The following is a 26,416-nucleotide window of genomic DNA, read 5'->3' as shown; positions in this document are numbered from 1 at the left end:
GAGAAATAGGGTGTCTCGCGGATTGGTTGGGTCCCCCATTAAGAGGTGGAAAAATGCTTGCTTTGCGATTACAAATGGGCAACATTCGGGCCGGCGATTCCCGTCCCCGTCACCTCGGGAAATTGCTGCTAATGCGGTTCTGGAGAAGGTGGCTGTCTCCTCTCCTGGTCGCTCAGGCACTGTCCTCCTGCAGGTCAAATCCCGGCCCTCCACCTGCCTTCAGGATAGGCGCCTGGTTTCTTTCCAGTAGGACATCCACCCTCTTAGTTTGGCCCGGTCACCCCAGAAGGAGGGCTCCAGTCAACTCTGGTGTCTATAAAATCGATATCCTGAAGGTGCCACCCCATAGGGGTTATGAGTACAGACTCAGATTGGGTTAAGAGGAGCCTGTGCAAGTTGCTTGATTTGTCTGCATCTCAGTGTGATGGGACTAATGACGGTCTCTACTTGTGCTGGTCTGGGCCTCTTGCCCTCGGAACTTTTCCTGGCTCCACCGCCCCCCCTCACCCTGCCTGTTTGAGCCCAAGCTCCTCTGCATCAGCTGGGTTCCACCAATGGGAGTCAGGAGGAAGGGAAAAGCCTGGGTACTTCTCTCTCCCTGCCTTGGGGAGTTTCCGTGGTAGCAGCCTCCTGTCCTCCTGGAGTGTCTTCAGCTGTGATTCCAGCTTCCATTAGATGATTGTCAGAAGACTCCCAGCTGCTGGGCTCTAGAAGCATCACTTCATCCCTCTGCCCCTTCAGCCAGCCTAGGGGTAGAAATGCTGGCTCGTAACCAATTCCTGGCCTTACCTTCCCCCTGTGTTCATACTTAAAGAGGTGTCTATTTTCCTGCTCAGATCCTGATTGATACACCATCTCACAGGGCTGTTTCAGGATCAAATGAGTTGTGAATATAGAATGAGTAAAGCACTTTGAAGAGTGCCAGCCACAGAACAGGTGCTTGTGAAGTGAAATAGGAATGGCCCATGTGTATTGAGTGCTTATACCTCGACAGCCATTCTGCCTGTGTTGCATTATCTCATTTAATCACTGCAAGAGTGACATTCTGATCATTCCTGATTTACAGGTAAGCAAACTGAGGCTGAGAGAGGCTCAGGGACCTGCTGGGTCACACAGCTTATATGTGGCAGAGTCTGAATTTGAGCCCAGGCCTGTTCCCCTGTGTCCTTAAACTCACTTCCAGACTGTACCACAACTCCCGAAGCCTTTCATACCCATTTTTCTGCATGATGGCATTGCAGGAGAGACGTAATGGTTAGTCGCAGGTTAGGATGAGGGAACTCAGATTCAGAGAAGGTGAGGAGCCCACAGATGCTCAAACCAGGACAAGAATGCGGGTTCTCTGACTCTACAGTGCACCATTCCCTTACTTGGGCTTACTGTGGCTCTGCTGAAGGGTGCCTCTTCCTTTTTCCAAGATCCAGTTGAAGCCTCCTCCTCCAGGAAGCCTTCCCTGATCCACAGTGGCCAGCTGTGCGCCTCCCTTCAGAGTGGGGTTGTGCAACTAGTTCCAATATTGTTTTCAGGCTTCTGTATTTCCAAGGAGCTTTGTGTCTTTGGGTTTTGTGTGGCGGCATCTTGGGACTGTCTCTGTTAGTCTTTCCCTCAAGTGTCTAGCCCTCCATATTCAGCGTCAACATTCAAATCGCTGTGTCCACTCTGAGCCGAACCTCGACAAGCCCCCTTTTAAGTCTGGCCTACCTCAGACCTCTCTTGATGCCCTGTGTCTCCCCAGGATCCCATAGCACAGAAATGCCTGGAGCCAGGTGTCTGGAGCAGGTGTGGAGCTGAGTCTCAAAGCTCATCGACAAGCTGTGTGGCTGTGGGCAAGTACTACACCTCTCTCTCTGTGCCTCGACAACTTCTTCAGTAGTAAGCACCCCCTCCCTGGGCTGTCGTGAGGAGTAAATAAGCTAGCACATGTGCAATGCTCCATCCGTGCTCTGGGGCTGGTGTCAGCTGGTAGGCCCCTCTGCATCTGCCCTGGCTCTGGGTACCCAGAGACTCTGTATTGCTGGGTTAGGGTCAGTGGAGTCTTGGCCTGAGTGTACGGCATAAACCCTAGACTCCAAGTGCTGATACTCAGACTCTCATTCTTGCTCTTTCCATGGGCTTTGTGACCTTGGATAAGCCACTGCTCACCTATGGGTCTCAGGAGCCTCAACTTTAAGTTGGGTTGTCTTATCCCTGTCCCCCTCTGCCTCAGTGGGCTGTGGGAACAATGAGATGAGATGATGACTTCTAAGGACTGTTATTGTGAGCTTAAACCACAAACCACAGAACAGCCATGAGTTAAGTACAGCAATCCCATTCTACAGGTTGGCAAACTGAGGCTCAGAACAACTAAGAACTTTCACTAGGCCGAATGTCTGGTCAACCATCATTCGCCCATAAGTAATGTCATTGCCTCTGTTAGTCCTGCCTTCCTTATCTTTCTCCCCAACTCTCTGTCTCTCTCTTTCTTAGGTGTGAAAAGTCAAAAGCAGACAGGTCAGTGCTCTCAAGGAGCTTGTGTTCTATGTCCTTTTTTCCTTTACTCCTCAAACCCTCAATCCAGTTTTCAGAAACCGTCCTTAAGAACATAAAGGTTTAAGATGCCTGAGTGGCTCAGTTGGATGAGTGTCTGACTCTTGGTTTCGGCACAGGTCACCATCTCAGGGTCGTGAGATAGAGCCCTGCACTGGGCTCCATGTTGGGCGTGGAGCCTGCTTGGGATTGTCTCTCCCTCTCCCTCTGCCCCTGCTCTACCTCCCCATTTGCTTGCGTGCTTGCACACACACACACTCTCTTAAAAATAATAATAAAAAATATAAAAGATCAACCTAGCTAAAAATGATCTGGACCTGATCTGTCCAACAGAGTGTGGCTATTTAATTTTAAATTAATTAAATAAAATTCAAAGTTCAGTTCCTTAGTTGCATGAGCCCTATTTGGAGTGCTCAGGAGCTGCCGTTGCTGTGGCTCCCCTATTGGACAGCAGAGATACAGAGCATTTCATCATCACAGAGAACTCACTGAAAATGCTGACATTTCGGGCTGGACGATTCTTTTTTTTTTTTTTTTCCCTGGGCTGGATGATTCTTTGTTGTGTGGGCAGCATGCCTGGCCCCTACCCACTGGATGCCAGTAGCACTCCCTCCCCAGTAGTGACAACCAGAAATGTCTCCTGACATTGCCACATGTCCCCTGGGGGGCGGCGGGGTCAACCTCGCCACTGGTTGCGCACCACTGGTCTTGATGATTAAACTAACACCCCTTTCTTGCTCAGGACTAAGGGGAATGGGCATATTGATGCAGCAAGAGGGACTGAAGTTTTAACAGAACGAACTTCCTTGTTAAGATGGTGATGATGAGGTGGAGCTGGGCCTCTGCTGCACCTTTTATTCAAAGCCCCGCTCACCACCTCCCTGCTGGGTCACTTTAGGTAAGTCAGTTTGCCTCTCTGGGCCTGTGCTCTCAGCTGTGGCATGAGGCTAATTATAACAGCTCCTGCTTCACCAGACAGTGGTGAAAATGAAATCAGAGGATGCATTTAAAGTGTTTGGAACACAGTAGGTACCCAGGGAAATATGCCTCCACCCCTTATTAGAGCAAGGGCTTCTCCAGCAGACTGGAAATCCAGCACCGCACCTCCCAGGAGGCAGGGGATGGGAGAGAGTGCCCACTGGGAGGCCCCTCAGCCTGGAATCAGCCCCCTTCTATCCCTGAGTGCCAGAGGGTTGCTCCGAGGACCTCACCCTCAGGTTAGGTCCAGCTGGATGGGGGTGGGCAATGGGGGCATTGCTGTAGGGACTCGAGGAAGGCGGGAGACCGGGGGCCCATCCATCCAGAAACATCCATCAATGCAGAGGAAGAGGCCAGGCAGCTCAATACAGGAGGGGTTTGCGAGCCGGGAGTGAGGAAAATTGATGCCTGCAGGAGACAAAAGAGAACCCGGAGAGTGGCCCCCAGGCCAGCTCCTTCCACAGGTGATAAGATTGATGGGCAGACCAAGGAGGCAGGCTGAGTGATAGATAATTTCAAATCGGCGGTAAACACGGCTGTGGGGACTCGTAGCTTTTCTAACAAGTGTGACACCAGTGTGGAGGGGAGATGAGGTGGCTGATTAGGAAACAAGACAGCCAGAGACCCTTCTGAGAGGCAGCTGGGCTTGGTGGGGCCGCCTCCAGAGGGGAGGCACGCGGGAAGGAAGCTGGAGATGGACAGAGATGTGGCCCGGGGCCAGGGCTCAGGCATTTCCACCTCTGCTGTTCTCATTCATTCGCTTAATCAGCATTTACTGACCACTTATGTGCCACATGCCGGGCGGGTGCTGCGGGTCCAGCTGGGAGCCAGCCAGGCATAGTCCCTGTCTCCAAGGGGCTTCTAGTCCCCTATGGGAGCCAGTAAACAATTACATGAATTTTCAGATCATGTGGCTTTTCTGAAGCACATAGAACAGTGCATGGGAAAGTGGGGAGACTCGGGGACAGCCCCTCGGAGGGGACAGCACAGGGCTGGGATCTGATATGTGGTAAGGGGTCAGTCATTCCAAGAGTGGAAATTTGAGGACGAGCCTTCTGGTGGGCCCTGGGGTCTGTGCTTTTCCTCCCTTCCTCCCTTCTCTATTTCTCTACCCCAATCCTTCTTGAGCATGTTTTTGTATGAGGTTAATGAAAATAAACACTCAAAGATGATATAGGTTCAGGGGCGTATAGGTGGCTCAGTCGGTTAAATGTTTTACTCCTGCAGCCTCTCCCCCTCCCTTTGTAAAAAAAAAAAAAAGTATGGTTTTATTTTATACTCTCCATTTTATAGGCAGGAAGACTGAGGTTTAGAAGTGCTAAATACTGTTTGCTCAAGATGCATGAAGATGCTCAAGGAGGAGCTGTGGGCTAAACTGTGTAGTCTGACTCCAGAGCTCAGGGAAAAGAGAAGCCAGCTCTCCAAAGCTGGGGGGGGGGGGGGAGGTCATCTAAAGGGCTTCAGCCCTGGAGACGGGGCTGCAGAAGAGGGGCGAGAATTGATCTTCCATGAGCAGGTGCCGTGTGGCAGACAGTCTGTCCACCTCAGGATCAGCAAGAAGACACCCGGGTCCCCAATGGGTCCAGTCACTTCCATTTCACAGATGGACAATTTGAGGCTCTTAGAAGTTAAGTCCTTTGCTTGAATCACACAGCAGGATTTTTGGAAGAGGCTAATTTTGAAGTGGTCGAGCTGGGATTCAAACCCAGATTTCTAACTTGATCCAAGTCTCTTCCCATTGTGCCCCAGCTCCCAGAATGGGGGCAACATTCCTGAACTGACCAGTGAATATTTACTGAACACTGGAGAAGCAAAGCTCCTTGTCATCCAGAGAGATACACCCTTACTAGTGACTCTGATAGTAACAGCCACTATCTAGCAGGTACTTACTTCCATCCAGGAGCTCTACGCTCCATTTAGTTGTCATGGCAACCCTGTGAGGCAGCTGTTATCATGCCCACTTTACAGATGAGGACAACGAGGCCCCTGAGATTAAGCAATTTGCCTAACTGTAAACAGTGAATCCATGTCAGGGCTTCAGTTTGAGTGTAATGACTCCAAAGCCCATGCCTTCCCAGGACTCCTATATTTGTCAGCGAATGCTGTGTAACAAACTACCCCAAGATGCAGTGGCTTCAACAACTTATTATATTTCACTTTGCTATGGGTGGCTGGGATTTAGTTCATCCAGCTGGGCTTACTGAGGGTTGGTTGGCTGAAGGAGGCTACACTAGTTTGGATGTGGCTGGGGCACCCTGGCTACGGACACCATGCCCATGTATCTCTCACCTTGTTCCATGGACCAGTGGGCATGTCCTCATGGCAAAGACAGGTGTGCAAGAGAGCAAGTGGAAACATGCAAGACCTCTTTAGAGAGTGAAGGTAACTGAGGGGTCATATGGGGAAGTGGGCTGCCTCTTCCCTGGAGAGTTCTAGGAACTTAGCTGACTCTCTGTGGGCTGGCTTAGGACAGTCAGGCTAGAGGCTGGAGAAGGGACCATGTGACCTGGCAGTGTGTGTGCTCGTGCAGAAGTGCATTTGTGTGTGTGTTTGTGTATATGTATTCTTATTGTCTGTCTCCCATTAGACCAGAGGGCAGGGATTTCTGACATTTTGTTTATCACTATATCCCCAATGCCCAGAACAGTGTCTGGTTCATAGTAGATGCTCAATAAATATTTGTTGAATGAATGAATGAGTGAATTAAGTTCTCACACACCCCGCCAGGTAGGCATGATTATTAACCCCATTTTGCAAATGAGCAAACAGGCTCAGAGAATTCCTTGCCTGAGCAAGGTCTTGGGGTAGGAAATGGCGTCCTGTCTGATAACAGAGCCCAAGGTTTTTCCTTTACTTTAAATAGCTTCTAATTTTGCAAGCAGTATGTGGCCTGGGATAGCAAGCAAAAGACAAGAGAAAAACATCTCACAAATTCCACATGCTGATTACTTTCTGAGAGTTCGGACTGGGCCTTATCCATGGCACAGTTCCTGGGCTTACTTATTTTGTGGTTGAATTGACTTTGAGAGGCCACTAGCCACTTTTTCCAAGAAGACAGTTAGAAGTCTGGGGTCTCGAGGTTGGGTGATGCCCTTGGCTGGGGTTATCCTCCTTACGCCGCTTGCCCCAAGAAATATTGAGTTGGATCTGCCCAGGTTCCTCCACAGGAGCAAGTCTTCAAGTTCTTAATACCAGGCCCTTTGCCAGGTGCCAGGGGGCTTTGCTATGTCATGAGAAAGGATATCCCTGGGGTCCAGAGCAGCCCAGAACTCTGGATATCTGGCCCACTTTTGCTCGTCCAGACTCAGGTAAGCACCTATATTGGGGTGCAGCTTCTGGACACAGCACTGATGTCTGATGAAGAGAATCTTCACATTTTATCAATTACAACATCCAGGCAGAGAAGCCATCTCCATTAATGCATAAGATGAGCATAAACTGAGTGCATAAACTGAGCCCAGAGGGAATAATGGGAATAAAAGTACCCAAGTCATAGGGCCATGGACTAACAATACTCAGAGAGGACTTAGCCATGTTGGTGCTTATTACCCTCTGTCCTGGGCACTGAGGTATGTGTTTCTCACTGAACTTGCACAGCAACTCTACGGGCCATGTGCTGTCCTTCTGCAGACAATATTCAATGAGAGAAGGACTATGCATAATAATGCTGATGCACATTTACTGAGTGCCCATCCTGCCCCAGCTGTGCAGGGCTAAGTTCTGTACAGGGATCAATTCATTTAATCCTCCAACAACCCAATGCAGTGGGTGCTATTATTCCCATTTTACAAATGGAGAAACTGAGGCACCAGGAGTTTTGATTGCTTGTCTAAGGCTGGGCCCAGTGTGCATGTGCTCCTGGGTGTCCCTCTGTGCTGTTGTACTCTTTTTAGGGGCACAGCCCAGAGGGTACTGATGGACCCCTTGCATACTGCTGGATCCTGGAAGTGGAGGTCTGTAGAGAGCTCAGCCCACCCTGGCCCAGCCCCCCTCCCCAGGCCCCAGCCCTCTGCCCTGGATGTCCTTGACCTCGCACGGCAAGGGGTCACTGTCTCATCTGTATGGCTCCCACAGAGAGCCAGGACGGCTCCCAATGCATCACCGGGTGGCAGTCACGCAGGAGCCTGTGTGTCATTTCCATCCATCTTTCTCCAACCGCTCCCTGTCAGGAAGCAAGGGAGGCCAGGCTGGTGGGGGGGAGGAAGAGGGAAAGATGGATGGGGCGGGGGTGGGGGTGAGGAGGGGGGCTCAGGGGCCTGGATGGGCATGGAGAGGGAGGAGGATTAGGAGAGGCAGAGGGGAGAAAATAGGAGAAAGAAGGAAGACAGGGAGGAAAGGTCCCGGGGAAGGAAATGAATAGTGGTTGGGAAGGGGAGGGAAGGGGTAAGACAGAAGGCAGAGGTATTCAAAAGAGGATTGGGAAGGGGTCCAGGGCGAGGAAGGGAATGGGAGAAAGAAGGTCAGAAAGGGTGCAAGAGGATGTAGAAGCCTGAGGGGAGACCTGAGGGAGTGAGCTGAGAGGCAGGGAGGCAAGGAGGAGAGCTGGAGGGCCGCCAGCCCTTTTGTTGATTTGTTTTCTCAATCACAGAGGCCCTGTTTCTTCTACTCAGGTGTGCACCGGGTTCAAATGCTCAGTGCTAGTGTGGGCTGGGGGAGCAGGGGGCTCCCCAAGGCTGTATCTTTGGGACTGGATCCTATTCATCCCAGACCCTGGAGGGTCCCCAGCAAAGGAGAGAGACCCTCAGCCCTCACTGGTCTTGGACATTGACCCTGTGGAGAGGAGATTGATGCCTCCATGTGGTGACTGACACTCTCTTCCTCCCCTTTGCAGATCCTATCCAACCCCCACCCTCTCCCCATTCAGGTCTCTTCTGACTCCTCCCATTCAAATGGAATCCCTTGATTTAGCTTAATTTATGTCTGAAGAGTCTCAAACTGAGATGAACAGAGCAGCCAGGCAGGTAATATATGGAGGTGGCCATTCAGGCTCTCCTGGGGCAATAAGGAGTGGTGGGGACTGTGGCAAATGGGAGAGAGTTTGAGAATCCCAACAGAGGTCCAACAGTGTCCCCAGAGGAAATAGATGGCATCCTCAAGTTTGGATAATCCAACAGGGTTTATTTACAAGGGGCAAATCACAAAGGTGTGGGGAGGGTGGAGAGGAACCAAAGGGATAGAGGAGAAACCACTCCCAGGCCAGAGTGATGAGCAGGGAGACTGCAGGGGGCAGGAATCCAGGGGAAAGCCTCACACTTTTCTCACCCTGCAGTCTCCTGTTGCTGTCTCCCCTTGGCTAACTCCATCTGTAAACCAGAGGGAAGGGAGCCCACTAGTGAGCCCACATGGGTCAGCTTCCTGGGACCAGGACAGGTTAGAAAAAAAGTGGAGGATGGACCTGAGGGGACAAACAGAATATATCTGGGATAGCATGGCCCACTGAAAGGGTTAAAAATTATTATATTTTAAACACTATGTCATCTAAACATAATACAAAATTCAGCTCTTGAACTACCAGTTTGAGGTTTCTTTTTTTTTTCTTTTTGAGGTTTCTTTAAAGTGCTTTGCTCTATCCCCTAATCCCCCCACCCCACCCTATGAATAAGTCTCAAATCCTTGAAGGCAAAGATTGAGTATTGTTTGCTTTTTCTATATCTCTAGAGTGGCTTACTGTAACAGGCACATAGTAGGTGCTTAAAAGATTGGATCCCTGGAATCAGAGTCCAGTAAGCGATCTGGGGCCTTTGCACAACACAAGTAGTGATTTGTAATTTAATCAAAGTAGGAATTTAAATCCCACATGCATATAAGTGAGCATCATTCAGGTTCTGAGTGAGCCCAGCAACCACCTAGCACTCATTTCATCGCCTCTGTATTCTGTTCAGGGAATCTGGTTACTGGTGAAAACTTCCTTCGTGAAGAATTATTCCAAGAAAAAGAAGAAAAAAAGGTAGCCTTGGTTGCAGATGAGGTGGGCATAGCAGTTAGCATTTGCCATGTAACAAGTTTCCCCAAAACACAGTGGCTTAAAACATCAATTTTATTTAGCTCTTGATTCTGTGGGTTGGCTGGAATGGCTGGATGGCTACAGTAGCTTTTCTGGTTTGTTTTAGCTCCACTGGGGCTGGATGGTCTAGGATGGCCTCACTCACATATCTGGTGGCTAAGAGGGTGTGTGATGATGCATAGGATCTCAGCTAGGTGTTCATCACTGCTCCATGTGGTCTCTCACTTCCTGGCAGGCCTCCCTGGGGTTCTTTACATAGTGATCTTAGGATTCCAAAGTACATTACTATACAGGACCCACTCCTTATGCACAAACCCTAATGCACAAGCACTTTTAAAAAGCTCTGTTTGCGTCATATTTAATAAGGTCTCATTGGCCAAAGCATGTCACACAGCCAAGTCTAGATTTAAGAGAGAGTGGGGAGAAATAGACTCCATCTCTTGGTGGGAGGGCAGCAAAGATTTTGTGTCCATTTTTGCAACTGATCACAATGTATGAGCAAATCAAAGGGCTGTAAATTTGATTGCTCCAGTCACATTGGCCTTCTCTCCATTCCTCTAAGCATATTAAACTGTGTTCGGCCTCAGGGCCTTTGCACCTACTGTTCTCTTGCCTTTGAATGCTCTTCCCATGGTTCTTGAAAAAGTTGATTAATCCTCACTTTTTTTTCAGTAGAGACGTCAGCCTCTCAGGGAGTCCTCTTTGACCTCTCTCTCTAACTAAGCTTCTTTTATTAGTATCACTCAAAGTATCTTGTCCTTTTCTCACTAGAAGTACATATTCCATAGTAATTTATTTCCTTTCTCTCCCAACCCCAATTTGCCATCAATTCCATGAGGTTAGAGACTTTGTCTAGCTAGTTTCCACAGGGGCTTGTGTATAGTGGGTACTTAGTGAATATCTGCTAAGCAAAAGTAATGATTTGTAACAAGAAAAATAGCTTTCTAAATAATGTTGCTATTATATTTATGGAATCATTATGGATATAAATGGGAGCAATGAAATTTGGTTACTTTCAACTATTTTCTGAAAGAAATAGGCTATGGTGTGAGGGAGACAGGTTTGGGAAATGGAGGACCTATGGTTACAGGGTCAACAGGGAAGTTTGGGATTGATAATAGTATTTGCCACAAAGTTGGGGTACACTGAGTAATTATTTCTTTCTCTCTGCCAGCCCAAACTTGGATGGGTGATCAGCCAGTAGAGAGTAGGGCAGGGGAAAATGAGGGAGGAATTGAGGGGGAGTATGGAGACCTCAGAGGTTAAGAGCATATGGCCTGGCGATGAAGGCCCAGTTCTGCCACTTTCTAGCTGTGTGTCCTTGGGCTGTGACCTAACCTCTCTCAGCCTCCTTCCCTCATCCATAAGGCAGGTATATTAACAAACCTCCTAAGGCCAGGATGAAGCTTAGAGAGACAGTGTATGTGATGGGGCATGGAGTACCAGCCCGGTACTGTCAGGGGTATGCCTGCCTTGGTTTTGCAGCCAAGATATACAGCATCTTCCAGGAGGAAGAGAGGTGCCTCCCCCATCATGGATGGGCTTCTACTTCCCAAAGCTAAGGCATGTTTGGCACTGTGGAGCTGGGGCAATTTGTCTGCTTTGTCTCTGCTCAGTGGATGTCCTGGAGAGAATGGAGCGAACCAGAGACCCCAGCTTTTGTTCCCCTCTCCACCTTGCTCCGTGCTGGCAACCATTCAACAGGAGATCATTCCTTGGAAAGTTTCTCAGCCCTCCAGAAACACACGTGGCCTTGATCTACATGCAGCAGCCTTGGGAAAACATCCCAGAGACAAAGCTCTGGAATCAAAGTTAAGTAAGTCTCCACTTCCCTCCCAGGTCTCAGAAATGCCAGGAGCTAGTGGGGCAAGGGATGGAGCCTCTTTCTGGAGCAGAGCTGTCCAGGCAGGGTGGGAGAGGGAAAGGGGGGGGCAGGTTATATGATAGAACATTGGATTGTGAGCTTTTTGTTTCCCATGTAAATTTAGAGAATTATATATAACACTGCATGAACATCTTTGTGCAGCTATCTTTTAGCTTCCGAAGAATTGTTTTCTTTAGAATAAATTTTCAAGGGAGGGCTTAATGCATCGAGTGGGAGGTGCTAGTTACCTGTTGGCCCCATTTATTCTCTCCCTTCCTTTGCCATGCTTGGCACCGCAGGAGACTGACCTCTGCTGAATTGACTTCCTAGGCTCCCTTGCTTTTTGTCTTACATTGGGCTTGACCAAAGGAAGGCTCCAGCAGGAGATTGGAGACAAGAGGAGAGAGAAGTTGGGGTATTTTTCCCACTCCCTCCTTGCTTCTGCACTGTGTCTTGGATCATGGATGTTCCTCCAGACTACAGGTCCCATGATCTCTCCTCAAGCACTCTCAGAACTTGCCTAGCACTATTTCTTCCTCTTCAGCACTGGGGGAGGGACAGCGCCCCACTGTTGCCAGTCTCTGGGTCCCTCAACCTCTGGTTGGTTCTCTTTATTCTCCTCACATCTCCATCCCCTTTCATTAGAATCTTTTTATTTGAATGCTCTTGAAAAGAATTATATATTTTTTAAAGATTCTATTTATTTTATGAGATAGAGAGAGAGAGAGAGAGAGAGAGAGAGAACAAGCAGGGGGAAAAGCATATAGGGAGACAGAGGGAGGTGGAAAGAATCCCAAGCAGGCTCTGAGCTAAGCACGGAGCCTGTCATGGGTCTCAATATTATGACCCAAGACCATGACCTGAACTGAAACCAAGAATCAGATGCTCACCCAAGTGAGCTACCCAGGCGCCCTCGGAAGAATTCTATTTTTAAGACCCTGACTGATATATGGGTTTACTACACTGAATGCCATACACATGTCCATGTTTGTTGCTACAGATGGATTGCCACAAGCTTTTACCAATTGATCCTGCTGTAAGAGAAGCTTGCTTGCACCATTTACTAGCAACATTGCAAGCATTGGTGGTTATGATTTTTTGAAATACTACAAGAGTTATAAATGTCATCTCAAAGTTTTAATTGACCTTCTTCAAGGATTAGTTGGACTGTACCAGTGGTTCTCAACTGTGATAACGTGAGCCCCAGGAGACATTTGGCAATATCCGAACATATTTTTGATTGTCTCCAAAACAGGGAGGCATAATACTACTAAAATCTAATGGGTAGAGCCCAGGGATGCTGTTAAATATCCTACAATTCATAGTATAGCCTCCCACAACAACAACAAAAAATGAGCTGGCCCAAAATGTGCCAAGATTGAGAAACCATGGGCTACACATTGCCCACATGCCAGGTCATTTGTCTTTTCTTTGTTGGAATCATCTGTTTGCATCCTTTGGCCAGTGGCCTGGGATTTGGCAAACACAGGCTCCAGGCCCAGCTCGGCCATTCACTTGTTTTGTGATTCTGGCTGACGTTCCTCATCAGCTCAGAAAGGCCTTCTCTCCTTGTCCTGTGCCTCCTTTGAGTTTTGGTGATGGCCAAATGGGCAACAGGAAAGAAGGGGTTTGGAACATTATAAAATGCATTACAAATCAACCCAACCTACACTTTCTGAGCACCTACCGTGTGCAGGGGGTTCAGATCAAGAATTCACTGTCCTGGAATAATGTCACAGAGATACATATAATCTAGGATGGCCAAAGCCTGTTCTTCATGACAAGCACCCTCAGAGTAAGCTAGGAAGGCCTCCTGAAGGAGGAGCAATTCGTGCTTGGCCTTGGGGTTGTATAACATAGTGATTAGATTTGTAAGAGTCAGACTTTCTGGAGTCAAATTCTGGTACCGTCACCAGTGGCTATGCTGCTTTGGCCAAGTGATTTCGTTTCTCTGAGCCTCAGTTTACCCATCTGTACAATAGGAAATAAAACATCAGTTCCTGTTTTGGATATTTATTGCCATAAGAGAAACTGCCTGCAAATTTAGTGACTTTAAACAACAATTTATTATTTATCACAATTCTGTAGATTAGCCAGGCTCACCTGGGCAGTTCTGTCCAATGTGGCATCTACTGAGGTCACTCATGTGGCATTTGTATGGCAGCTGGACTACATAGGAATGTCTAAGTAGGTTTCATTTACACATCTGGTACCTTGGTGCCCCCTTTATGGGACCTGTGGCTCATAATGGCTGGCTTGGGCTTCCTCGCAACATGGTGGCCTCAGGGTTGTCAGACGTCTTCTCACATGGAATCTGGCTTCAAAGAGGAAAAAGTGGGAAGCTCTCAGTCTTGTTAAGATCTGCGCTCGAAAAATCTCAGAACATCCTTTCTGTTGCATTCCATGAATCAAAGCAAGTCAGAAGGCAAGCCTGGGAAGAGACTCACCTCCCAATGGGAAGGGCAGTGCAGGTGTACAGGGAGGGAAGGGATTGGTGGTGGCCATTTGGAAATGATCTACCACAGTGCCTGTCTCTTAGGATTGTTGTCAGGATTGATGCTGAGATCCATGTGGTGTACATGGCTAAGCCTGGAACCATAAGTTAGTTGTTACTAGAAGGTGTTTCAGATGTGGTACAGGTAATAAGTTTGTCCTATGTACTGAAGACTGCTGGTTTGGATGGGGCCTTCCCCAGGTCTCCTGTATCCATACGTCACCTGAGCTACCTGAGACTTAGGATATGAGTCATGCCAATCATTATCGAAGCTTTCTGTGTACCAAATGCCTTATGTATATTAGTACATTTAATCCTTGCAATAGCCCTCTGAGGTAAGGTACTGTTATTATGCCCTCTTTACAGACAAGGAAACTGAGTCATCAAGAGTTGAAGTGATTTTTCTAAGTTTACACAACAAGAAAATGGCAGATCCAGGATTTGAACCTAGGCAGGCTGGTTTGGTGGTCCATGCTCAACCCCTGTATTAGTTATCTGTTTCTGTGTAACAGATTCCTGCAAACTTCATGGCTTGAAACAATGATCATTTATTACTTCATAGTTTCTGAGGGTCAGGAATCTGAGAGTGGGCTTAGCTGGGGTTTCTGGCTCAGGGACCCTTGCAAGCTGAAATCAAGGTGTTGTTCTGGGCCATGGTTGACTCTCAAGGGTCAACTGGGGGAGGCTCCACTTCTAAGCTCCCTCATGTGGCTACTGGCAGGTTTCAGTTTCTTTTTGGCTGTTGGCTGGGGACATTAGTTTCTTGTCACATGGGCCTCTCCACACACTGTTCGAAATAGGGCAGCCTGCTTCCCCCAAAGTGAGAGATCTAAGAGAAGGAGAAAACAGAAACCACAGTCTTTTCCCAAACTAATCTTGGAAATGACATATCTTTTGCCAATTCTATTCACTACAAATGGGTCACTAGGTTCAGCCCAGTCTCAAGGGGTGCTCAAACCATGAGCACCAGAAGGCAGGGCATATCTGGGGCATCTCGAGGTGGCCACCTCGGGGACGGACTGCCATAACCACTGTGCTCTAATCTTGCAACATCAAAGGGTTAGAAGTATGTCCTCAATAATAAATAATGATTGCTTCCATATTCTGGCTTTCTTTGGTATATCCTTTGAGACATTCTCAAAGTTCCAGGGCGGATACCCAGAGTGTCCCACAGAGCTCCTCCGGCCTTGGTTTCTGTCCTCTGGGACATGATATGCAAACTTAGAGATTGTTGATTCAGGATGTGAGTGGATTGGTTGCTAGTGAGAATGCCTGAGAAGGGTGGGTACAGTTTGAGAAATTAGTAGCATTTGGGAAAAGAATTGAGCCTGTTGTTTTCATGGCACAAACTACCAGATATAGGGGTGAACAGAATCTCTTTGGTTTGTGGGGATGCATGGGTGGCAGAGCAGGAATTCTCACCTGTTTATGGGCGGCTCTTTATGGGGAGGAAGGAGATTTTCAAATTTATCAAAAGCCTGAGGGGCACCTGGGGGGCTCAGTGGGTGAAGCATCTGTCTTGGGCTCAGGTCATGATCCCGGGGTCCTGGGCTCCCTGCTCAGCGGGAGTCTGCTTCTTGACCTCTCCCTCTGCCTGCAGCGCCTCCTACTTGTGCTCTCTCTGGCAAATAAATAAATAAAATCTTTTTATTTTATTTTTTTAAAAAAGGCTGAGAAACATACTTCTAACCCTCATCCTTCAAAGTGGTATTGTGGAGGCTTCTTGCTTGAGGTCAAACGGATTTCTCCCAGCTCCTAGAGCAGTAGCATTGTTCACTGTGGTTATGGCCACTTTCTGAGTCCCATGAAACCCTGTATCCTGGGAGTCTGAGACTCCTAGTGGGGCTCTCTGGTCTGTGATGGAGAAAAGGACCTGTCTGTGCTGGGGCGGATGTGCTGGGATGACTGGAAGAAGCCGTTACTGGGAGGCGGGTTGTTGCAAAGGCGCAAGGGTTTCTTGACCCAAACTTTTCTTACAAATGGGAGAAGGGGGGCACTTGGGTGGCTCAGTGGTTGAGCGGCTGCCTTTGGCTCAGACAGTGATCCTGGGGTCCTGGGATTGAGTCCCGCTTCGGGCTCTCTGCAGAGAGCCTGCCTCTCCCTCTGCCTCTCTCTGTGTGTCTCTTGTGAATAGATAAATAAAATCTTTTAGAAAATAAACAAATGGGATGAGGGTCTGGAAATGGTCTCTCTTCCCTGCTGGCTGGGACATAGGAGAGATGTTTGTGGGCCAAACTCCTTAAGCAGCCCTAAGTCTTGGCATTTCTCTAGCCTTGAGGGAGGACAGGGTGAAGTGGAGGAGAGAACACCACCAGCACAGCCTTTAGGTAATAATAGTATAACAACAACAATGAGAGCTAATGATCACAAGCCCTTGGTTGGCCATGTCATCCTCACAACCTTCCCCCAGCAGCAACTGGGCTGGTTCTTATCCATATTAACACCTGGGGAAACTGAGCTGGAGAGAGAGGGGAATGGTTTGCTCATGGTCATGCAGCTTATGAGTATATGAGCAAGAATTCAAATGTGGCCCATCTACTTCCAGTGCCAACACCACTAACCACTGAGCCCACTTCACGGGCCTCACTCCCCTCTCAGGTATGTTCTGGTAGCATTAAATTTGCTGACAAAGCTCTTGTATTTTTCAGAAGTGTGTTCCTGCTAAAGGCTGGGAGCTCCTACCGAATCCCCCACTTTTCCTGCCCCAGCAGTTAGAACCTTGCATCTAGGTTCCAGGTTCTCTTCCCCATCGTTTTCAAGGTCAATGTCCTCAGCATGGAACAAGGCCAGGCACAAAGGGTGTGCTCTGCGCAAATTCTCTATTCGGTGCTAGCGAATTATTGTCCCAGGAGTGAAGGGGACACTCTTATCCAAGAGTGTCCAAGCAAGGGGATAGAGACTTGCTTCTATCTTGGGATGGGACGCTTTTATCCTTATGTTTGAACATAGGTTTGTTTTAAGTGCTGTGAGGCTGGGCATCCTACATGGGTCCCCAGGGAGCACTCGCTCCCTCCTTCCCGGCCTCATCCTGGACGAGGCTGCCCTGTCTGCCTGCCACGCTGCTACTTCCCTGACTCGCCACTGTCCTCACAGGTGAGCGGTGCAGAGGCTAGTGACCCAAGGGGAAGAATTGGATCTTTCTTGGTGGCTCAACTGGGCTCTAGGGAAGGAACTCACAGCTCTCTCTCCCCAGCTCCTTCCTGCTGGGCTGAGAATAGACCAAGGGAAAAAGACTATGGAGAGGGCGAGCCCCATGTGTTCTCAGCACAAGCTTTTGGTGAAATGTTGAAGGGTTGCTGAGAGAGACACGCACAGGGGGTGGCGGGGCGGGGAGGGGGAGACAGAGAGACACACTCAAATGAGAGACAGCAAAGGAGATAATCCACTGTGGATTTCTGTCTATACTAGAGTAGTAGTGTATGAAGGCAGCAAAACACACGCATGCACACACATGCACAGGCACAGACACAACTCCCCCTGGAAACATACACCAACACTTGTGAACAGAGTCATGACACATGAAGGCACAGCTATACATACAGATCTATGTACACAGGCTGCACATGCGATGGCCACACACGCACACATGCTACAAGTAATCCGCACATGACTAATCACTCTGCGTGTGTGTGTGTGTGTGTGTATCCCAGCATCCCCCTGGCAGGCACACGCCGGCCAGCCACCACTTGAATTAGCACCAAAGGATTATGGGACCCTGGGCCATTAATCTAGGTGACAAACAGGACTCAGAAGGCATATTTGCACCCCGAAATTGAAAAGATTAGGCCATATTTGTCAAGGATTGGTAGGGCTTTATCGCCTCCACGGCAGATGCTGTTAAATATTCATGAGCTGCATAAGTGGGAGAAACCCTAGCTAGACCTGCCGACTTTCAGCTGTGGAGGGAGAGGAGGGGGGAGATTTATCTGAACCCGGCAAGGGATGAAAGGTATGAGATCATGTACCCTGGCTCGCTGGGCACGAGAAGCTGGCCGGCCGGCCGTCGGGGGAGGGGGGCATCCCCATGGCTTTGTGAGGCTGGGGGCTGGGCCAGGCTGGGCAGGGGTGATGGGGAAGAGATGGGGAGATGGTTCTTCTCTGGGCTCTTATCTTGCTGTGTTGTGGAGAACCATCTAGTCGCCTGTGGCCTCCTAGTAGATGGGGATCTCCCCAAGGGGGTGCTCCTGGGACCCTTGCAGCTCCCTGCCTCCCTGACTACTTGGGGTCCAGTCCAACGCTCACCACATGGTCAGCAAGCATTTAATGGTGCCTTCTTAGCCTGGACATACCCCCTTGAGGGGCCTGGAGCTGGTTCTAAGACTGTTCTAGAAGCCAGTCTGGGCTGGACCTAAGAGTCAGATAGAACCAGGTCAAATCCTGGACCCATTACTGCTTGGTTGTGGGAGTTGGAGCGCATCATCTAGTGTCTCCCCCTGTCTCAGTTTCCTCATCTGAAAAGTAGATTGTCCCTTGGCTGCTGGAGGATTAAATCAAGCTATTGATGCGATGCCTGGCATACAGTAAGCACTCAATAAATGGAGGAAGACCATGATTTATGGAGGGCTCCTTCTGTGCCAGTCACTGTGCCTGGCTGGCTCAGTCTCAATGGGGGAACTATGCATCGGGCAAAGATTAGACAATGTAGTTATTCTGTTCAGTAAGTTAGCGACTAACCACATATAGTTGTTTCAGGTTAAATTAAGTAAAATTTAAAAAATTTAGTTCCTTAGTCCCCGTAGCCACATCTCAAGTGCTAAAGAGCTCCATGTGGCTGCCACATTGGATAGGCCAGACATAGCACATTTCCCTCACTGCAGAAAGTTTGATTGGATAGTGTTGTATGTGATCTTCCTGCAGCTCAGAAGGGTTAAGATTCTAGTGACCTGCTTGGCCCAGTTTTGCTGGATCGAATTTGAACTTTGGAGGATAAATACGTCAAATATGTTTGACAGACCCTGGGTCAAACAAAGTGAAACCATTTTCTTTCCCGCAAGACTTATCAGAGCCTTTACCATGTCCTGGGCACCCATGAATAGAGTGTGTACATATAACCCACGTGGTAAGACCACAGCATTCTTTTACTCCCCATCAGAACATCTCCCAGGAGTAGGGTTCCCTGGGATGTTCTTTGGGAAACAATGATAACACTAATCCTCTACAAGGACCTGTGACTAAAAATGAGTGAATGTCTCCTGAGGGCCTTTGTGCTTGAATATGTCATGATTGGTGTGTGTGTGTGTGTGTGTGTGTGTGTGTGTGTGTGAGAGAGAGAGAGAGAGAGAGAGAGAGAGAGAGCCTTCCCTACTCGCAGGAGGCTGTAGGGTTCTAAGTTACTGCTGCATCTTCAGAGCCCAGCACAGCACCAGGTACACAGAACATCATTCATTTATTCATTCACTCATTCACTCATTCAATGAACACTTAGTGCATATTATAGCAGACAGGGCCCGTCCAGACCTCCTGAGCCTTTTCCCCTACTTGGGGAAGCTCTTTAACTCCCCGCCAGCTCTTTGTCCCTGGCCCTAGGAGGAGGCTGACAGGCAGCCCTCAACCAATGGCACACAAGCCCTCAGGCCTTTCCATACTGTGGGCGGGACTCGTCCCGAGGCATGTGTGCAGTCTACGCAGCCTCCTGAGAACCCCGGATGATGAGCTCCAGGTGGGCACGGAGCTAACTGCCCTGGTAGTATCTTGACTGCTTCTGTCTCGTCCCTTCTCATTTTCTTACTCTCCTCCCCATTGGAACCACCTCCCAATAAAACAGCTGCATGCGAGTCCCCTAACCGGGGAAGCCACACCGGGGCAGGTGCAACCCATGCTTTTCCATCACCATTAAGTGAAGCCCTGAGGTATCTGTTCAGATCCTGCAATGTTTCCTTGCTTTTGTCAAGTCAAGCCTATGACCTGTAAGGGTCTCCAGACATCCATCCGGCCACGTCCCCCACAAACCCCTGCTCCAATTGGATTGTTTTCTGCCTCTGAAGCATGTTTCCCCACCTCCCATCATGACCCAAACCTCCTTGCCTGCCAAGCTGCTGTCCCCCACCAAGGACCTCCTCAAAGGTCATTTACATCCCTCCCAGGGTGGTAGATATTGGTCAACCCCTAATCACATGCCCACACTGGAGCCTCAGCAGGGTGCAGGGTGGGGAGTATGGAGGCCCACATTGGCCTGGATGTGGGGCATCGGGGATTTATTGGGAATTAAAATGTTGCCCAGAGAAGAAATTGCTAAGGTTTGACGACGAAGCCATTTTTCTGGGTGTCATGGGGGATGCTGAGCCAGCAAAGCTCTCTGCTGAGAGCCTAAAGAAGGATCAGACAGGGGAGGTTTAAGAGCCCCAGGGAGGGGCACCTGGGTGGCTCAGTGACTGAGCGTCTGCCTTGGCTCAGGTCGTGATCCCGGGGTCCTGGGATCGAGTCCTGCATCAGGCTCCTCGTGGGAGCCCGCTTCTCCCTCTGCCTGTGTCTCTGCCACTCTCTGTGTCTCTTATGAATAAATAAATAATGAAAAAATCTTTTAAAAAAGCTCCAGGGAATGCTGCCCCAAAGCAAAAGTTTTGAGTGGGAGAGACAACATGGGAACCTCTGCCCCTACACACTTTTACTACAGGATATGCTACCTGAAACCGTGACCCGGGGAAGCTTCCAGGGTCATCATTCCTTGAGGTATTAGAACCTAATGGGACCCTGGAGGGTAAATCTGAACATGCCAGTCCCATGTCAATGACCACGAATGGCTCAGTCAATGGAATAGGAAAAAAAAAAAAAAGCTCAAACATCTGGGTGTTGCACAAGGTCAAAACTTTGGGCCTTAGAATATCTGGATTTAGGACTGGGGTTTGGTCAGGTCCTAAGCAGGTACCAAAGAGCAAGAGGAGAAAAAAGCAAAAAGAAGAAATAAATGAACCAGCCTTTATTGAACGCCTGCTGTGTGAGAAGAGGGCACACTGGTTGAGAGCTCTGGGTCTGCAGCCAGGCTGTCTGGGTTTGAATCCCAGCTATGCATCCTTCAGCTGCATGACCTCAGCCTATTGCCTTATCTTTGTGCACCTCAGTTTCTGGAAAATTCAGGTGATAGTAGTACCTTCTTCCTAGGATTCTCGCCAAGATTAAATAAATTCATCCATATTTAGAACAATTGCTGGCTCACTTCAACAAATGTGATTTTTAAAAAAGATTTTATTTATTTATTCATGAGAGACACACAGAGAGAGGCAGAGACACAGGCAGAGGGAGAAGCAGGCTCCTCTGGGGAGTCTCCCATACCTGGGAGACTCGATCCCAGGACCCCGGGATCATGACCTGAGCCAAAGGCAGACGCTCCACCACCGAGCCACCCAGGTGCCCCACACTTCAATAAGTGTTAACTTATTATTTTCTGGGTATCTAATATACATGATTATTCTATTTCCCCCTCTAACTCTTGGGGGTAGATGATCCAGTTTTACAGATGGAAAAACCGAGGCTCATGGAGATTTAAAAAACTATCCCAAAGTCACAGAGGGTAATTCGGTGTGTTGGCATTTAAACAGAGTGCAAAACCCTTGTTCTTTCCACTCCCTGGCTTGAGGCTTGACGGGAGGGGCACGGGAAGCTGGTGGGAATATCCAGAGGCCAGATGCACTCGGATCTTTCGGGCAGATGGTGAAGGTGGGCCAGGACAGAAATAGGCAAAGCAGATGAGCCACTGTAGATCTGTCTACACTAGCGCAGAACCAGTGTATGAAGGCCCCCACCTCCGGTGGATTTAGATATTCTCTATGGATACTGGAGTGTATGTCTCTTATAGGGACAGCAATAGCGAACCTTTGAAACCAAAATAGTCCCGAGGATGTGGGATGTGTGGTTGCTTTTCTGACGGAACACAGACACGTTTCCAGGGGAGCTGTCCCTGTAGACCACATTTCCTAGTGTCCTCCTCATCTGAAGTCGCCATCTACCACTACCTACATGAGGGGGAAATCAGACTAAATATTCAACTGGCTGACCCCCCACCCCAGATCCACGTAGGGGGGAGGGAAGCGAGGAGATGCCAAGCTAAGATGGCCCTGCGCCCCCCACCCCCGCTGTGGCCTCACTGGCTCTCCTCCGTCCAGGGCCACCGGCCTGGTCCCCGTGGGCACAGTCCTGCCCCCACCCTGAGGCTGGCGGAGAGGAAAAGGAGCGTGCGGAGGGGGGAAGGCAATGCAGTGTGGCGGAGACGTGCATTCTCCTCGGTGACACAGTGAGCTCTCTTGCCGGCAAAATGTCCCTTGATCTATTTCCCCTGGTAGTGATTTCAACAACAACAATAACAGAAATCCATCATTTCCGTAGCGGGGAATGGAGGGCGGTGGGGGTTTGTTTTTCTTCTAGTGTGGACAGAAAGCTCTTTATTCTCTCCTTGTTTGGGAAGACTTCACGCCAGAGGAGTCCAGTCCGGGCCCTGGGAAGAACAATTGAGCCCTGGCGGGGCCGCTGACCTTGGGCAAGCCACCTCCTCAGTCTGCTCTTCTCAGAAATGGGGAGAATGCCCCAGTGAAAGACAAGGAGGCAGACAGCAGGAGGCAGGCTTGGGAGTTGAGGGTAAAGGGGTCATGAAAATAATGAGCTAATGCACGTGTCGGAGCTAGCACAGCGCCTGGGTGTAATTACAGATCTCATGTTCTGCACACTTGCCTTGTGCTGGATGTTTTTATGTTCATGATCTTTTGGAATTTGCCTTAGCCCTGCAAAGTAGGTCCCTCCACATCCATTCCCCACATACTAAGATGGAGGTTCAGAGAGGTCAGGTAACTTGCCCAAGATCACACAGCATGCAAATGGTGATGTCAGGGTTTAAATGCATTTCTCTTTGAATTTAGACCTTGTACCTTTCTCCATTCAGCTTGTGATTCTCCAACTGTGTTCCCTGGACACTCTGTTTTACCAACCAGCCCTCCTCCAGGTGATCCCAGTAAACGCCCAAATCTGGGAGCTCCTGCGCTAGACTAGCCTGGAAGCGGGGAAATACCATGTCCCTGTTGCAATCATTATTATTTTTTGCACATGTTATTTCTAACTACGGAAGACCAGACTAACAAGGAAAGTACAACCAGCCACCCTTGTGTTCATCTGGTCTCTATTCTTGCCAAAGGAAAAGGCAGGGAGGGCTCTCTAGTCCAGCCTCTAGCACTTACTAACTGGGTGTCTCAAGGCATGTTCCCTGGAAACAGACAGAGATGGAGAGATTCATGCTGTTGGTTAACTGGGGAGTGGTCTTGGAATAAGCACATGTGAGGAAGTGAGGGGGGCAGCGTGGGCAGAGGGAGCAACTGGGCTGGGCTGTAGTTGCAGTGGTGGCCTCAGACCATCCCAGAGGAGCTCTGGAGCTGGGGTGGCCTTTCAGAGGCACCCAAATGGAGGCAAAAGGGGCTGGGCCTTTGTAGCCCTGCATCAACCAGTCATTGTGTTGCTTGGCAGCAGGGATGCGGGTGTGGTGCCTCCTTTCAGGCCAAGGCAGGTCCTGGGGAGGACTGACAGCAGAGGAACCTTCAGAAGCCACCACTCCAGCATCTGGGGAATGAGGGTCAGTCTGAAGTTTGGGCAGCACATCACGGCATCCACTACATTGGGTGTATGACTTTTTCTCAATCTCTTCATCTGTAGAATGGGCATGAAGGCACGTTTCTTTTCAGCCTGCCGCCTGGAGTATTTTGATCAAATGACATGACAATGATATGATGATAGCACTGCTGTTTATTGACTGTGCTACAAGCCAGGCCATGCTTAAAGACTTTCATGCAGTCACCAGTGATACAGCGAGCTCATCTGGGCCTCATTCCAGCCCTGGGAGGTGGGGGCTGCAGCAATTCCTGTCTTGCAAAAGACGAACAGAGGTTCAGAGAGATGAAATAATTTGCCTGAGGTCTCTCAGCTACAAGGGGATAGAGCCAGGCTTCAGAGCCTCTTTAACCAGTACACTACCCTCGCCCACCCCAGTATAGCTGACTTGTGTTCAGAGGACGGTGCTATGCAGGTGTGAGAGGTAGGGTTGGCCCAGCTCCTTTGGGAGTGAATGAATAATTCTGGGGATGCTGTGTGTGTGTGTGTGTGTGTAGGTGCATGCACACATGTGCACCCAAACTTTCTGATTAACTCCCACTCTTGGGGAACACCAGGGGTTCCTGGAGTTAGTAATGGGGAGACTAAGTCTCTCATTTCAAGAACCTTGCCAGGAAAAGAAGCCTGCCCTTGGATTCCCCACTGGAAGCCATCTCTCTAGGTTCCAAGGCTGCAGGCGGCTGCATCTAGGAGCTGGAGAAGCCCAGCAACATGGGCAACAGTCTGAATGTGGACCCATAGCCAGGACTCACCTACAAACTCAGGCTGGGGGTACCCGGGCTGCCCACCATGACCAAGCATGCTTGATTCTTTTATTTTTTTTTTTTAAGATTTATTTATTTATTTATTTATTTATTTATTTATTTATTTATGAGAGACACACACACCCACAGAGACAGAGACACAGGCAGAGGGAGAAGCAGGCTCCATGCAGGGAGCCCGACATGGGACTCAATCCCAGGCCTCCAGGATCACACCCTGGGCTGAAGGCGGCACCAAACCGCTAAGCCATTGGGGCCACCCCTGCTTGACTCTTTTAAATCTGGCCTCTATCCACTGGTCCACAAAGCCTGGGCCTTCTGATCCACCTTTGCCCCCAGCCATCTCTCTAGTGAGGAATGTGAAGGTGGCATTCCCTCTCCTGTAAATATGAGCCCAGGTAATTTAAACAAAAGGAAATCAGTAGGGCTATTGACCAGAAGAAATCTAAAAATTAGGAGTCAGCAAATTCTGTCCGTGGCCTGTTTTTGTAAATAAAGTTTTATCTCAACATAGCAATGCCCATTTGTCTGTGTCTCCCATGTCACAATGGCAGAGCTGAGTAGTGGCAGCAGAGATTGGCTGCAAAGCCAAAAATGTTTACTATCTGGCTCTTTGTAGAAGAAGTTTGCCGAACCCTTGGTCTAGCCTGAAAACTTTCCAAGGGCAGGGGCTGTGGTTGAGGCTTGATTTAGGCTGGGACAGGTGCTTCAATAGGGGAGACTATTGGGGCTCTTGAGAATTTGAGAAGCAAGGCTTGCACTTCCCCATGGGTAGATCTTTGCCCAAACGGAGCCCTCTGGCTGCCCAACCAGTCCTCCCCACTCCCAGAAGCTCTCTTGCTCATCTCTGTGTCATCAGGGTCTAACACAGTGTCTGACACTATAAAGACGACCTTATAAATTTTTAGCAAACAAATGCATGGATGATTCTCTAACTCACCCTTCTACCTTGGGTGAGTCTCACCCTCTCTGGGCCACGGTTTTCACATCTGTAGAGTGACCATGGTCAAGGTCTATTTCCCGACTTCTGTGCCTGTGACTGCTCTGAGTGGGGAGGGACATGAGGGGCTCAAGGATGAGGGTCTGATTCAGGAACGAGGAGGAACAGGCGGCTTGGTGCTGTTCCTGCTCGCTGCCAGGAGAGCCACAGAGGGAGGAAAGAGGTGGAGGAGGAACCAATGAGGACTAGAGTCAAGAGGGGTGGTGGGCAGGGCGGAGGGGAGAAGACAAAGGGGAAGGGTTCCGAGCAGGGAGGCAGATGGGAAGGAGTGGCCCCCGGGTGGGATCGCAGGGAGGCACCGGCCACAATCACAGACCCAGCAGTAGAGCGTGATGCCACAAGCAGAACTCCAGCTTTCGGAGGAGAATGAGCCTGGGGAGCTAATGAGCTCAGGAGGTGCAAAGGACGCCTTCGTGTTAATTCCTGCTCCCTGGGAGCAGCCGGGGAAGGGAGAGGGGGCCTGGCCCAGGCTGGGCAGCTGGGCCCCACTCGGGGGCTCGGCCAGCTGGTCAGCCGCCGGCTGGGGCTTCACGCCAGGCCTGCGGACGCTCGCCCACATTGCGCTCACCCTGCTGCCTCTGGCCTCGGGCAGGGACAGGAGGGGTCATCCTGAGGCTCGGTCCCTGGAGCCAATGTTGTGACAGTCGTGTGCTCACCTGGATGGCGAATCAGTCCAGTGGCTTCCACGGGCTTGGGCTGGGACAACGAGTCGCGTCTCTCAGTTTGTTTGTTTTTAATAATCTTTAAATTTGAGTAGAGTTGAGAGTCTTCAAGTTTTAAAAAATATTCAACTCTTCACCACTGTCGACCATTACAACACCCACCACATAGTGATCATAGTAATGGTGGTAACATCAACCTCCTGCTCTCTGGGCATCTCCTAGAGTCTCAGAGCTGCCCTGGGAGGGGCACAGGGGCTCTGATGTTGAAGGTTTTCATTCTCGGCACCACCTGACCTTATTGACTGGTTACTTCTTATTTTTAAAAAATTATTTATTTATTTATTTATTTATTTATTTATTTATTTATTTAACGGGGGGGGGGGGGGGGGAAGCACACAAGCAGGCAGAGTGAGAGAGAGAAGCAGACTCTCCACTGAGCAGGGAGCCCTACATGGGGTTCAATCCCAGGGCTCTGAGATCATGACCTGAGCTGAAGTCAGACGCTTAGCTGACTGAGCCACCCAGGTGCCCCAACTGGATGC

Source organism: Vulpes lagopus, chromosome 14 (assembly GCF_018345385.1).
Source record: "Vulpes lagopus strain Blue_001 chromosome 14, ASM1834538v1, whole genome shotgun sequence".
Classification (NCBI taxonomy): domain Eukaryota; kingdom Metazoa; phylum Chordata; class Mammalia; order Carnivora; family Canidae; genus Vulpes; species Vulpes lagopus.
Note: the sequence above shows the minus strand (reverse complement) of the source record.